The following is a 16233-nucleotide window of genomic DNA, read 5'->3' as shown; positions in this document are numbered from 1 at the left end:
GAATGGAGTACTGATAGATAATACAATACAGATGAACCTTGAAAACACACTATGTGAATAAAGTTGGTCACAAAAGACCACATATTTTAGAATTCCACTTACGTATATGAAATATCCAGAATAGGCAAATCCATAGACACAGGAAGTACTTTAGTGGTTGCATAGGGCTAGACGACTTGGAGAAAAATGGGAAGTGACTGCTAATTAGGTGATGAAAATGTTCTAGTATTGATTGTCATCATGTTTGTACAACCCTGTGAATGCGCTAAAAACCACTGAATTGTACAGTTCAAGAGTACACTGAATGGTATGTGAAGCATAACTCAATAAAGCTGTTAGACATTTACGGTGAAATAATCGTATCAAAAACTTTGGAGCAATGTAACGTGGAGGGGAGGGGAGAAAAGGTATATTTACATGGTTGCAAATTCTGAAATCTCAGTCTCCCTCTCACTCCCATGCTCTAGTCACCAGCTCCCATCACCAGAGGCATATATTATATGTGTCTGGGGGTATTTTATACATATATATTGTTATTCCCCTTTTTTAACATAAATGAATATAGAGATGGTCTTTTTCCACTTGTTTTACATAAATGGTATTACACTGCTTACTTAACAATATATTCACTTAACAGTATATTTGGGAAAGTATTCCATTTTAATACACAAGGGTTTCTTTAATCTTAATAGCATTTCATTGTTTGGCTGTATCAGGATTCATTCTACTAAGTTTGATATGATATGTGATGAGTCCTCCAAAATTGAAGTGCCTAGTTTAATATCAGTAATTTTAAGTTAAATAGTTTTTTTTTATGAATTAGTAAGCTCTTTTTACATTGACATTAACAAGGTTTTCTTCTAAAGATACTAATAACACAATTTAAGTTACAACTGCTATACTAGTTGATAAGAGAAGAAAATTACACTATTATCATGATCTTTAACTACTGTTTACTAAATACCTTCTGAATTCCTCCTATGCTATACATATTATATATATAAGCATTACTAACCATCAACCTGCAATTCAGCAAAATCCAGACTGCAGGAAACGACTGGATAATCAGATTTCTTCAATAAACTATGCACACACATAAGAGAAAAAGAGAGAAAAGAAAATGAGAGTGGGAGAGAGATATATGTGGAGTGGAAATTGAACTAAAATAGACTAAAAAGGCACATTCATCTACCACAGTGTGACTGATCTTATTTGGATCTAGATTTAAGCTCTTTTTAAAAATTATATTTATGATAACCCTGGAAATTTATAAACTGATGGGATATTTGATGACTTTAAAAAATAATTTTTATAACAATAATTATGAGAGCTTTAAAACTGAGAGTACTTATCTGTCAGAGACACATGCCAAAATATTTATGGATGTAATAAATGCTGTCTGAGATCTGCTTCAAAATTAAACAGCTTGTTTATGAATTGATAATTGTTGAGAATGAGTGATAAGTACATGAGGGATTATTATAATATGCATTTTCTGTATATGTTTGCAATTTTCCAAAGTAAAAGGGTAAAAAAAATATCTTCACCATCATCATCATTAACAGTTCCATAAATATGGGGGGGAGGGGGAAGCACATAAAAGAAATTAGAAAGCTTAAAAAAAAACATAGTATTAATCCAAAAGGTCTAACATTCAATTAATATGCATTCTAGAAAATTAGAATGAGAGGTAATTATCAAAGAAAAAATATCCCAGAACTAATGAACATTAGTTTTCCAACTTAAAAAGGCATACTGAATACCCAGAATGTTTGATTTTAAAAATAAATAACAAGGCACCTCTTTTTGACATATTAAAACACTGGGGGTAAAGCAAAGATTCTATAAGTTTTCAGAAAAGAAAAAACGACTATATAAATTATAAAGTCTTTAGATTTACAAGAGCAACACCGGAAGCTGGACGGTAATATAAAGCAATGCCTTCAAAATTCTCAGGGAAAATGACTAATTACCTAGAATTCTCTATCAAGAGTGGTATCAAATAATTTACTTCCCATGAAGTCATTTTATTCAGGAACCTATTGGAAGATACCCTCTATCAGGAGGAAATGGAACAAACCAAGAAAGACTTGGGATCCCAGAAACAGAGGGATCTAACACAGGAGAGAGGAACAGGAATTTTTCAGAACAGCAGCTTTACAGATTTTAAAAACAACCTGTCTACACAGACACAGAACAAAGGGCTCCAGGATGGTTCTCTCCAAGAGAAAAAAAGGGTGGGGATACTCCCAAACTCATTTTACAAGACCAGCATTATCAAGATTACCAAAATCAGACAAGGACACCCACAAGAAAAGAAAATTACAGGCCAATATTCCTGATGAACACAGATGCAAAAGTCTTCAAAAAAAATTTAGCAAGCCAAATTCAATGATACACCAGGATCATAAAAGGAACATACACCATGATCAACTGGGATTTATTCCAGGGATGCAAGGTTCACAAATCAATCGACCACATTAATAAAATGAAGAATGAAAATCATATGATCATCTCAACAAATGCAGAAAAAGCATTTGACAAAATTCACCATTCATTTATGACAAAAACTCTCCGCAAAGTGGGCATAGAGGGAATGCACCTCAACATAATAAAGGTCATATGTGACAAGCCCACAGCTAACTGCCTCAACAGTGGAAGCTGAAAGCTTTTCTTCTAAGATCAGGAACAAGACAAGGATGCCCACTCTTGCCACACAGTATTTATTCAATATAGTACTGGAAGTCCTAGCTAGGGTAATCAGGCAAGAAAAAGCAATAAAAGGCATCCAAATTGGAAAGAAAGAAGTAAAGCTGGTAACATGATATTATATAAAGAGAGCCCTAGTTTTTTAACCATAAAACTGTAAAAACTATAATCAAATTCAGTAAAGTTGCAGATACAAAAAATCAATATACAAAACTCTGCTTCATTTCTATACACTAATAACAAACTATCAGAAAGAGAAATTGAGAAAACAATCCCATTTACAACTGCATCAAAAAGAATATGATATCCAGGAATAAATTTAACCAAGGAGGTGAAAGACCTGTACACTGAAAACCATAAGACATTAATGAAGAAAACCGAAGACAACACAAATAAAAGAAAAAAGGAAAGATATCTGTGCTCATGGATTGGAAGAACTATTTTTGTTAAAATGCCCATATTGCCCAAAACAACCTACAGATTCAGTGCAATCCCTATCAAAATTCAAATGGCATTTTTCACAGAAATAGAAAAAACAATGATAAAACTTGCATGGAACAAAACAAAAAACTGAACTCGTAAGTACAGAGAACAGACTGATGAATGCCAGAAGGGAGGGAGTCTAGGGGTGTGTAAAAGGGGTGAAAGAGGCCAAAAGGTATAAACTTCTAGTTATAAAATAAGTCATGGGGATGTAACGTATACAACACGGTGACTACTGTTAATAATACCAAATTGCATATTTGAGCTTGTTAAAAGAGTAAATCTTAAAAGTTTTCATCACAAGAAAAAAAATTTGTAACTATGTATGGTGACAGATATTAACTACATTTACTATAGGCATCATTTGTAACATATACAAATATCGAATCATTACGTTGTCCACCTGAAACTAATATAATGCTATATATCAACTATACCTCAATAAAAAATTTTTAAAAAGAAAAGCCACAGTGTAGGAGAAAATATTTGTAAAATATTTATCTGATACAGGATACACACACACACACACACACACACACACACACACACAAAGGACTGGTACTTAGAATATATAAAGAACTCTCAAAGCTCAATCAAAAGAAAATATACAACTCAATTAATAAATGGCCAAAAGACCCAAATGGAAAGCTCAGAAATACTGATAACAAGTAAGCACATAAAAAGATGCTCAACATCATTAGTCATTAGGGAAAGGCATATTAAAACTTCAACAAGATACCACTATACACTTATTAGAATGGCTCAAAAATTCTGACAGTATCAAATGCAGATGAGGACATGGAGCAACTGAAACTCTCATTTGCTGCAGGTGGGAATTTAAAATGAAATAACCACTTGGGCAGTTTCTATTAAAATTAAGCATACACTTCTCATGTGACCCAGCAATCCCATTCCTGGCTATTTATAGATGAGAAATGAAGACATACATTTACAGAAAAACCTAAACACAAAATTTTAGAGCACCTTTATTCATAACTACCAAAACCCAGAAACTCAAATGTGCCATCAACTAGTGAATGGAAAACAAAATGTGGTGCTTTCACACAATGGTGTACTATTCAGCATTAAAATGGAACAAATCACTGATATGTGGACAACAATGGATGATTCTCAAAAGCATTATGCTAAGTGAAAGCAGACAGACTCATTAGGCTACGTTATTGTATGGTTGCTGAAAAAGGCAAAAATATAAGGACATACATCAGATCACTGGTTGTCAGAGACTCAGGATGGACTACAAAGGAGCAAACAAACAGGAAACTTATGGGGTGATAAAATATTCTATACCTTGACTGTGGTGGTGGTTACGTGACCATATAAATTTGTCAAAATTCGAAGAACTGTGTATCTTTTTAGGGTGAATTTTACTATGTGTAAGTTATACCTCAATAAACCTGACCCCTCAAACTCAACATGTCCATCCATTTCCAGTATTTCACATCTTAATAAATATTATCATACATCTAGCTCAAGGTAGAAATTTTATTAATCATTCTTGATTTCTCTCTTACTCTCAAATCAATCAATAAGTCCTGTCAACCCTATCTCCTAACCATTTCTTGAATCCAACCACTACTTCCCATTCCCACTGACATCACCCTAATCCAGACCACCACCTCTTACCCAACTACTGCCTCCTAAATGAGCCACCTGTATCCTCTTTTGGCCCCTTGTTACATTCCAAATACTGTGGCCAATGTAAGCTTTCCAAAAATGCAAGTCTGATAATATCATACCCTCTGCTTACAATTCTTCAAAGACTTTTAACTTATAATCCTTATTATCTATCAATTATCATTTAAGAAAAAATAAAACTTCTCTGTGCTTTCTTAATTTATCACTGACTACCCATGAAAGTCAATAAATACTTTATTACTAATATTCTGACAACAAAGACTTTTAAATCGGTTACCAGTTCTAAGAGAATAGCTAGGTAACCCAAGGTAAAGATGAAAATAAAGAAGCAATCAGGAAAATCAAATTGATAAGCTACCTAGATTTCTGATAGCAATGTTCTAAAATCTCTTTTGCTTTTTAAGTTTTACTCCTCACACACATACCTCACTCCTCAGAACACTGAAAGGTGATCTGTCACTAACCTTTCCTTTCTCCTGAATATCTTAACTTTCCAGTGAGTTTTAGGTACCGAGGTTGAAAGAGCTCCAAAATAACATGGTACTGCCCCAAAGTATGATGTGTTAACACAGCCTAACAAAATTCCCACCCCAAAAATGTTTAAAAAACAAAGTTACTAGTAATAGCAGAAATACAAAAGATATAACTTTGCAAAGATCAGAAGGATTTTAATTTGGAGTGATACTGTGTAGTTCTTCACTTAGACATTTTTCATACAAAGAAGTGACTTGGATAATTACATTTCAGCAGGTAAAGCAGTAACAGAATCTCAAAACATTCCATTTTAAGTCTAGAACTGACATTGGTGCATAATTAGATATTTTATTTGAAGTATAAATTTTAGTAAAATGTATAACCATGTTTAACATACTGATCAGTATGACTACAGCTTAACTACTGATAAACATTTCAGTTGCCTTCCAAAAGTATAATTATCAATAATGTAAATGGCTAAACGCTTCAAGTTGTGAGTCTCTTTTTAGTTAAAAAAACAAAACACAACCAAAAAACTACCAAATGATAATTTTTTATTTCAGTATTGATCAGTACCAGCAATAAAAATTTGGCATTCCAAAAATTACCAAAAAGATATAATACTGGGGCCTAAAAAAATTTCAGGTAAGTCAACATACCATAGTTAGTTTTCAAAATGACATTCAGGGGGCTTATTGAGCAGGTTATATTCTAAATACACAAAATAAGGAAAATACTTAAGACCCAATCAAAGAGCATTATTAACTTTGCAATATTTTCCATTTCAAGGGCTGTCTCTAGCGTACACTGACCAAAAATGCTACCACGATTGCATATGAAAATAAGCTCCAAGAATGCAGCTAAACACTTTCATCTTACTGCACTGAATGTGTGACCCATTAGCTATAGCCAAGAGGTACCTTTGTTAGTTGGAGGCTCAGGGTACAAAGCTTACTGTTGCAATGAGGTTTGACACACACAGCTCCACAGCACAAATGTCATCTCCATCACATGACTTTCCTACTTAAGAATTTCTAGTAGTATGCTTTAAAAAAAAAAAAGGAGGGGGCTTCCCTGGTGGCGCAGTGGTTGAGAATCTGCCTGCCAATGCAGGGGACACGGGTTCGAGCCCTGGTCTGGGAAGATCCCACATGCCGCGGAGCGACTAGGCCCGTGAGCCACAATTGCTGAGCCTGCGCGTCTGGAGCCTGAGCTCCGCAACAAGAGAGGCCGCGATAGTGAGAGGCCCGCGCGCTGCGATGAAGAGTGGCCCCCACTTGCCGCAACTAGAGAAAGCCCTCGCACAGAAACGAAGACCCAACACAGCCATACATAAATAAATAAAATTAAAAAGAAAAAAAAGATACCTCTTGACAACTTGGTAAAAAAGAAAAAAAAAAAAGGAGGAAATTGGTGTAAAAAACATTGGTGTAAAGAGAAATACAGCAGTCTGTCATCCCAGTTGGCAAAATGTACAGTGCAGGATGAAAACCTCAGTCTCAAAAAAAGGGAAGGGGGACAGTGGTAAGTAGGGAATGTATTTATAATACAACAAAGAAGTTACAGAAGACATTTGCTTCCAAAATAAAGCTAATTTGACCAGAATTAAAGACCCTTCTCTCCTCAATGAACTTGAGACTCTCCCACACAGACAGTATTTCTTTCCAAGTTTTCACATCGCTCCCATCAGCATGAAGTTTAAAGTCTTCTTCACTTGCTTCCTCACTTTTTTCCATTTTTAACAATCTAGGCAAGGAATCTAAGATACCAACTAGCCTTAAAAAAAAAATTCTTATATATGTATCAGGGATGAGTTAGAGAACCTGAATTTGTCTGAGTCTCTCATGGGTAGGCAAGCCCAGTTTGGCATGCAGGCTAGACAAGGCTATGACCAATAAGCGTTTTCACAAATAATCCAAACATTGAGTGCATTTTTTTTCTAGGCCTGACCTTCTATCCAAATATTAAAAAGGGTTACTCTAATTATCCTCTCTTTGCACAATCCAATGACTTGCAATATTTGTTATCCTATTCTGAGAGCTAAATTAAGTCACATATATCTAAAAACCTTGGATTCATTATTTTGGTAACTTTATACTACATACATTATTATGACTATTAGAAAAGTATGCTCTATTTCTGTCAGAAAATAGTAGTCATAAATAAAAGGGGACAGCTAGTGTAAATGCTATAGTGCTTGACTGGAATCAGAGTTATCAGTATGAACTCATGGTTTTTAACACACACAGAAATATAAAAAGATATAGAAATAAACATAGATGTTTGTGTATGCATGGATTAGTATACATATACAGTTCTAGCTCTGCTCATTGAGCGGGCCTAGGAACAATGACACCCCAGTGGCAATGAACACACATGGCATCCAGATCTTGGTTTCTAGATACCATTCTCCAACAGAAGGAACCAGAGCTTGGAGAAGTGATTGGTTCCAGGGCTGCAGCAAGGAAAATATGAGCCTGGACATCTTATGATGCCAGAAAATAGGAAGTGCTTTCCTAAAGAGGATGGGGGATGTCCAAAAGACAAAGAGCCAACCTGAAAGCCACTGTGGAACAATTTGAGCGATAAAATAAATAATGATAGAATTAGATTATAAACCATAGAGTAAAACAAATATCTATGACTCAACACTGATACAAACAAATTACTGAATAAACAGATATGGAGAAGGGACAGTTCTCCCTTATAGAAGAATTCCAATTAATAAGTGTAGAAGGAAATGAGAAAAATATAAAATTGCCATCAGGTGAACACTACTATAATAATTATTACAAGCAAGAACTACCAAAGGATGCTGCAATGAATGGGCAAAAATTTGAGAACAGGATTTCTGCACAGTTTCAATCTCCCCCAAGATATCCAGTAATTACAAAGAGAAAAACAGTAACTTTACAAGCAGAGAAATTTAACAGACATGACCTTAATGAGAGTCAATATCACCTCTAATAGGATATACTGACACCCTGTATCCTGTGATGTGACGCACTGAGTAGGACTCAGTATCACTTCTCTAGTATTCCTGCCAAAAATGTACAACCTCAATCTAACTATGAGAAAACATAAGACAAACCAAAGTTGAGAGACATTCTACAAAATAACTGACCACACTCATCACAAGCATGAAGGTGATGGAAGATGAGAAAAGACTATCACAGATCAGAAGAGCCTAGGGAGACACATGCTAAAGGCTGTGTCTGATCCTGGATTGAATCTTGAAAGAGGTAAAGGACATTACAGGAAAAACTGGTGAGATTCAAATAAGGTCCGTAGTTTAATTAACAGTATTGTACCAATGTTAATTTTCCTCATTTTGATCATTGTGCTCTGGTTACGTAAGCTGTTAACATTACAAAAAGCTGGGGGAAAAGTATACTTGAGCTCTCTGTACTATTTGTGCAACTTCTCTGCAAGTCTAAAATTACTCCATTTAAAAAAATTGGGGGGACTTCCCTGGTGGTCCAGGGGTTAAGACTCCACACTTCCACTGCAGGGGGCACAGGTTCGAAAATTCCACATGCTGCACAGTGCAGTCAAAACTAAATAAATAAATGAATAAAATTTTAAGTATCCTCTACTTTTTTTCAACTGAAGTAAAACAAAGTTGAGAAATTCAAGAAATATCTATACAGGGTAAATCCAACATTTCACTATTTGAAAAGCAACCAACATTGGAACAGGACTTAAGTCATTGAGTTAATAGATATTTATTAAGTATTTAAAATATTCAGACCTCTCTCTACCAGGTACTAGAGATGCTGCCTTCAAGAAGCATACAGCTGATAAGAGAAACAAAAATGATAAACTATTACCCTGATTGATGAAAAATTCTGACACATACACAATCAGGCTATAATCCAATGATTAAATAACAACAGTAACATCATTTACAATGTTAAAGTATATAAATGGAAATCCCTTGGATAACTAAAATCTTCAAATAGGACATTAACATCTATACATTTACAGAGTTTAAGCAAGCTTAATACGTTCACCACACGTTTCTTAGTAATTAGTGTCTAATGCTTCAAAAAGAAATATTAAATATTTTCTACCAAAGATTATATTTCTCCAACCTAGAAACTAGCTGCTTACTTATCTCAGACAAAAAAGAAAAAAAAGTACGTAACAGTAACAAAAATAACCACAAGAATCAAACTGAACAAAACAGTTCATGAATCAAGAACAATCTCAGAAAAAAAAAGAGGTAGACCAGTTTACATAGGAAGTTATCTGGCTAAAGACAGCTAACTGAAAATCAAAATGCCAACCAATATAAAAAGTATTATAAATTCAGTAGAGAACACAATAAGTCTGGATTTTTTAATTCTTCAAAATAACAAAGCTTAAAGCAACTTACAGAATATTCCATCTCCCCTCCTCCAGGTCAATCAACAGGGTTTAACTGCACCCAAAAGTTGTTGCAGATACTAATATCATGATCTTAACACTACTCATTGTTTCAAAATTTTTAAGAATCAAAGGAACTTCACTGTTCTAGTATCTCCAACAGGCCTTTCCAAATACACAGTAGTAACATAGTTTGAATCTATATACAGATCTTCTTCAACTTAAGATCAGGTTACATCCCACTAAACCCATCGGAAGTTAAAAATATCGTTAGGTTGAAATGCATTTAATATACCTAACCTACGAACATCATAGCTTAGCTTAGCCTACCTTAAACGTGCTCAGGACACTTACATGAGCCCACAGTTGGGCAAAATCATCTAACACAAAGCCTACTTTATAATAAAGTGTTGAATATCTCACGTAATTTTTTGACTACTGTACTGAAAGTGAAAAACAGAATGGTTGTATGGGCACAGAATGATTGTAAGTATATTGGTTGTTCACCCTCGTAATTGCTAGGCTGACTGGGATCTGAGGCTCACTGCCCAGCATCACGAGATTATCATACTCCATATTGCTAGCCCAAGAAAAGACCAAAATTCAAAATTCAAAGTATGGTTTCTACTGAATGCATATCACTTTTGTACCATCATAAAGCTGAAAAATTGTAAGTCAAACCATCGTAAATCGGGGAAGGTCTGTAATCTTTAAGATAATAACACAAGGATTATGCTAACATCTGCAATGCAGTAGAAACATTACTGTTAAGATTCAAACCCAGGCAAAGGGCCAGATCACTCTGAACAGATAGTTTATTAACTGGTTACTGAGAGAGAATTCAGTCATACATCTCAAGTATCAATAACTTCTTATGTTCTCATGATAACATTCCAAATTTCTGCTTGTTTTTCTAAGATTTAACATCAGCAAGATAAACTTCAAAATATTAACATTCAAGGGCTTGATCTTGTCATTAATTTACTTGAATTTAACTGACAGTACATATATGAAAACGCTGCTTTCAATCATAATCAAACTTTTTTTTAGCATATAAAGAAAACAGGCAGATAAGGTGAAACACACACACACACACACACAAACAGCGCAAACTTCTATAAAAAGCCTTACAAAAATAACAGCTCTTTAAACAACTCCACATTTGCAGGTTCCAAACTCAAAGAGCGCCGGGACCAAATCATAAACTGTTGCAGTGCCCCACGACTGTCTCCTCTTCTTTCTTTCTTTTTTTTTTTTTTTTTTTTTCTTCTCCTCTTCTTTCTACATTCTTTCTTTAGGTGGTCTCATACTGCTTCATAACTTTTAAATACTATTTAATACTCTTAAAAATACAAGTGTCAAAGCAAGGAAAGTATGCTTCCACTTCTGCCGAGTGGGGAGAAGAATCTACACACATTTGCCTACATGTGCACAAAATATATCTTTGGAAAGATGAGTAAGAAACCACTAACATATTTGGCCTTGACAAAAACTGCAGGGACAAGAAATAAGGGAGATTTTCATTCTATATCCCATCAAACATTTCAAATTCTGAATCAGGTGAATGTAGTTTCTATGCAAACATAATTATAATAAACCAACAGATAAAGGCGGATGACTCCCCATCTCTTTCTCTCACTAGAATTTAAATTCGATGAAGGCAGAGATTTTTGTCTATTTTTTCACTACTATACATCCCCACTGCCTAGTCCACAGCTAGTACTTGAAAAATATTTGCTGAATGAACGAAGAACTCCCTAACCTCTCCACTAAATTCCAGACGTGTATATCCAATTGCCTGCTTCTCCCCTCCACATGAACATCTAACAGGTCCTATGTAACATGTCCCCTCCAACCCTATCCCCATATAACAACCTGCCTCCCTCACTTCTTCCGCATCTCAATATGTGGCATCACCATGCTCCAGGTAAAGCCCCAAACCCAGGAGTCACCCATGTCCCAACCAACTGCATTCCCATCCAACCATGCCAAATCACTACTTTTAACTATAAAATATATCTCAAAATCTTTTTTACTTGACACCAGTCACTACTCAAATCTGCCACAGCCTTCTCACTGGTATCCCTGCTATTCTCTTATCCAATCTCCTTCACAGTCAGATTGTAAACCAGACCATATCACTCCCAGCTTCACAAAAAGGGAATAGCTTTTCAATGTACTTTAAAAATAAAAGCCAAACAAACTCCTTTGGATAACAGACCTCACATGACCTGACCTCTGGCTACCACCTAACCTCTTCTCTCTCATGAGGGTCCCAGACCACCTTCACTGAGTTTCTTTCAATTTGCCGAACCCAAGCTTGAGACCACCTCTAGGGATTTCCATTTACTGTTCCCTCAGACAGGAACACTCTTCCCTCAGACTTCCAAAGGCTAAATCCTTCCCACTTTTCAGATATCAGGTCAAAAGTCACCTCAGACAGGTCTTTCCTGACCACAGCATCTGAAGCAGTCTGTCCCGGTCACTACCACAACTCCCTATTTTACTTCCTTTACAGCACTTATGATTCTCTGAAATTGCTTTTACTTCTTAATTACTTTCTGACTTTCCCTTACCTCCCAGAATTGAAGCTCCGGGAAAGCAGAAATTTCACGTGTCTTGTTTATGGTTGTATCCCTAATGCTTCCAGTAATGCTTGGCATACGAATCAGGTGCTTAATAAATATTGAACTGTTAGACAAGGTAAAACTGACTTTAAAGAAGGTCCACAGCATTTAATTTAGTGACAGACTGGTGAAGATAAAAAACATGAATAAACTACCTTTCCACATAAAACACTGAAAAAATCACCAAAGGGTGGAGAGTGAAGTAAGAGTATTTCAGATGCATGTGAACATTCAAAGACACACATACTTCGTGCATGCACACTATAGAGATGTTCCCCCAACTTATAAACAGCATCTGGGGGGGGGGGGAAGATTAACTCAAAACACTGTGTACGTCTGCTATTTCATCTCTGACTCTTTTGGAAGGGTCTTCCAAACACTATATTTGGGCAAAAGAGGCAAAATATAAACAATTTGTTCAACTGTCTGTCTTGGAAAGAACTGTGAGATTGTAAAAAGGAGGGAGCAGTCTTTTAAGTGTTTTTAAATGCCTATTACGTAGTCGGAAGTAAATGAGAACTAAGTGATTATTTCCCATACCTTACTATGAGTGTAGATTTGGGACAGGTCTAGTCCAAAGATGCTTACACTGTAAAGTCAAACAGTCTGTAGCGAATATTAATAGTTCTTATCTTATTATCAAAATTTTAACTTCCAAGGTACTGTCCTTCAACTGGTAATAGTAATCCCTGGGGAAAGGAGAGGATTTAACTGTAACAACAGCCAGCAACTCGCAAATGTTTTATGTACATGCACGTATTTGCGGGGTGATGGGGAATGGTGCAGACTCCCTGGTGTGTTAACCAAGTGCTCTTAGGAGAGTCTAAGGATCTAATTTCACCAAACCCTAAGTGGTGAGACAGGTCTAGCATGCACATAGGACACTACTCCCCAGAGCTATCAATCTTCGCTGTCTGCGGAAACAAAAGTGAAAACACTCGTAGTAAGGATATAAGAGACTGATGCCGCCCCCCCCCCCCGGCCCCAGCAAACACACAGAGCTCAGTGCCCGCGTGAGGACGTAAATAAGCAGAGAACACGCACTCGCACCTTCCCTCCCTAGGAGGAAAATGAGGCCGAGGGAGGGGCGGCCAAGACCGGCTTGGGAGGCCCGGGATGCAGTCCGGGGGCGGCCGGGCTCTGGGGCTGGCGCTCCTGGAGCCGGGGTCACCCACAGGACACCCGGTCCCCAGCCGCCGCTCCATCCCTCCCCTCCCCCTCCGTGCCCCCAACTCCTCTCCCCGCCCCAGCCCCGCCACCCACTAACCGGGAAGGGAAGTTTCCCGGTGCCCGCAGCCGGCTCCGGGCCTTCAGCGGGTTACCTGCTGCAGAGGCGGGACGCGGGGCAGGGACCAGGGGTGGGAGACAGCCCGAGAGCGCGCAGGACGAAGCCCGGCGAGGAGGGTGGGCGGCGGCGGCTGTCAGCTCCGTCCCTGCTCACCGCGCTGCCATTACTGCGCGCAGGCGCCTCCCCGCCGGCCGCCGCCACCGCCGAGAAGTGGGGGGGACCCGGGCCGGGGCCGCGGCCGGGCGCTCACCTGCCGCCGCGGGAACACTGCAGAGCTCCCGGATGGGACGGCGCGGTGGGAAGCGGAGAGGGGAGAAGGGCGGGCGGGCTATGCGAGCTGTGAAACAACTGTCCTCCGCTGCCTGGCTTTCCCGACACGCCCTCGGGTCTCCTCTTCCGCGGCCTCCGACCCCCCCTTGTGCCGGCGATGGTAGAGTCCGCATACGGCGAGTGCCGAGGGCCGCTCTTGTGCGATCGCGGAAGGCCGCGGGACCCGTGCTCCGAGCGGCTGCGAGCGGCGCCCGCTGCCCACGAGCCCTCGCTGTTCGCTGAGCTGGGGACCGGGGACCCCCAAGTTAGGGACTGCTGATAACAGTGTGTCAGAAAAGTGGTCTCAGCACAAGGATTTATCCCTTGAGTTCTTTCAGAACTATGTGAACATTCTGATACACCACCATCTCCTTGCCACCTACTTCTATGGGCTTTTCAAAAGATCAATATGTATTAGCAAAATTAGTTTCCTCGGACATATTCTTTTTGTAGTAAGTTTTTATCTGTAGCCATTCTGAGACATAAATGTGTATTTTCAGTAGAGGCCCGTCTCTTCACAGCCGTGACCCCAACTCCCCGCCTCCCCGCACCTGTCAGTCCAAGGGTTTCCTCGCATACAATTTCTAAGGGTGATGTTGACAAAAGTGCAGACGCACCCATCACCTCCTAGTACACACAACACCGCAGGGAACAAAAGCCTGGCTTTATTCCTTATCAGCCTTTCGTATCTACAAGATCTCAGAAGTCAGAGTCTAGTCTTCTTTGTGCGTTCTGAGCAAGCCTTTCCCTTCCAACACTCTTTTCTTCAAACTATTTGGACCAGTCCTTTAAGGCCCACTTAAAATCCTGTCTCCCGACCTGATAAGTCCCACCGGTCTTTCTCCTCTTCTAATCTGCCTCTCGCTGCACTTGAAGTCCGCAGCCCTTCTTTTTTTTTTTTTTTTTTTTAATTATTAGCACCTTTAATTATTATTTATTTATTTATTTATTTATTTATTTATTTGGCTGTGTTGGGTCTTCGTTTCTGCGCGAGGGCTTCCTCCAGTTGCGGCGAGCGGGGGCCACTCCTCATCGCAGTGCACGGGCCTCTCACCATCGCGGACTCTCTTGCTGCGGAGCACAGGCTCCAGACGCGCAGGCCCAGTAGTTGTGGCGCACGGGCCCAGCCGCCCCGCGGCATGCGGGATCCTCCCAGACCAGGGCTCGAACCCGTGTCGCCTGCATTAGCAGGCAGATTCTCAACGACTGCGCCACCAGGGAAGCCCCGCAGCCCTTCTTTTAAGAAAGTTATTATTATATGCTAAATTCAATTCCATTATATGACCTGTTTTCTCACATGTTCTCCTTCTAATTCAGCAATTCTAAGTGTGATCCCCAGACCTCTGGAAATCTCCAAGAGCTTTTTAGGGGTCCCAATGTTAAAAACAATCTTCGTTGTAAATGACATGTTCTTTGTCTTTTTTTCTGGGTTCACATAACACAGCTGACATCGCCTCAGCAGGAGTCAAGAGGGTGGCACAGGGAATTCCCTGGCGGTCCCATGGTTAGGACTCGGCGCTTTCACTACCGTGGGCCTGCGTTCGATTCCCGGTGGGGGAACTAAGATTCCCCCCAAGCCCGGCGGCGGGACGAGAGAAAAAAAAAGAGGGTAGTACAAAACTATCCTGCTGGTCGTTGCATTGCTCCCACACTCTCCCAGTTTGTTTTTGTTTTTTTAATTTAGGAATATCCTGGATGAAGTAGTAAAAAATATGAGTTTTTTAAAGTTCAATCCTGAGTACACGTCTTTCTAACATTGTGAGGGAAAAAACGTGAAGCACACATGCACTCTTGCTGTATACCAAAGTAGCAATGGTCGTCTTGAAGAAAAACACTTGAGCGGCTGACTTGGGAGCTGAACTAGCTGTTTTTCATGGAGTGCCATTTTTCCTTGAAAGAACAGTTGACAGAAAAACTAATGTTACTCTGACTTGGGCATTGACACATTTCTCCAAAATGAATAAAGTGAGCCTAACACTTCAAGCAAAACAACTGATAGTATTTGTTGCCAATGATAAAATGTGGCTTCCCAGTGAAATCTGGAAAATTTATGTCAACACTGTCAATGGAAATAATCAATAAAAAATCTATAATCGGAATAGAAAAGAGTTTTCTTCCAGCCAAACTGAGAACTATAGTCCGGGAGAAACAGCTTCCAGAAGCACCTGAATTGTGTTCCTCCAGGCTCAAAAATGGGGGAAGCTGATATGGGCAAAACCCACAAAGTTACCTAAGTTGTTTGTGAAGACTTAGGATTGGAACTAGCAAAAAATAAGGATGCTTGTTAGGTAAGAATTGGTTGGGGTCCAAAACGGTTGC

The 16233-nt window shown here is 38.8% G+C and overlaps 1 protein-coding gene across 4 annotated transcripts in view; it reads right to left on the bottom strand.

Annotated features, from left to right (window-relative positions):
- The window catches only part of CUL2 (cullin 2), an 81865-nt gene extending 67871 nt beyond the window's left edge, over positions 1-13994 (bottom strand). The window contains exon 1 of one of the 4 annotated variants that reach the window (XM_068560752.1): positions 13856-13994. The gene's annotated coding sequence lies outside the window, so the exon portion shown is untranslated. Of the gene's footprint in view, positions 1-12857; positions 12880-13584; positions 13786-13855 lie in introns of those variants that run through there. The other 3 variants (XM_068560744.1, XM_068560734.1, XM_068560760.1) reach the window with 3 other exon arrangements.
- Positions 13995-16233: the final 2239 nt, after the last annotated feature.

The sequence above is a fragment of the Eschrichtius robustus genome, chromosome 1 (genome assembly GCF_028021215.1).
Source record: "Eschrichtius robustus isolate mEscRob2 chromosome 1, mEscRob2.pri, whole genome shotgun sequence".
Taxonomy (NCBI): domain Eukaryota; kingdom Metazoa; phylum Chordata; class Mammalia; order Artiodactyla; family Eschrichtiidae; genus Eschrichtius; species Eschrichtius robustus.
The sequence above is the reverse complement of the archived record's forward strand: the minus strand, read 5'-3'. Positions and strand labels throughout refer to the sequence as shown.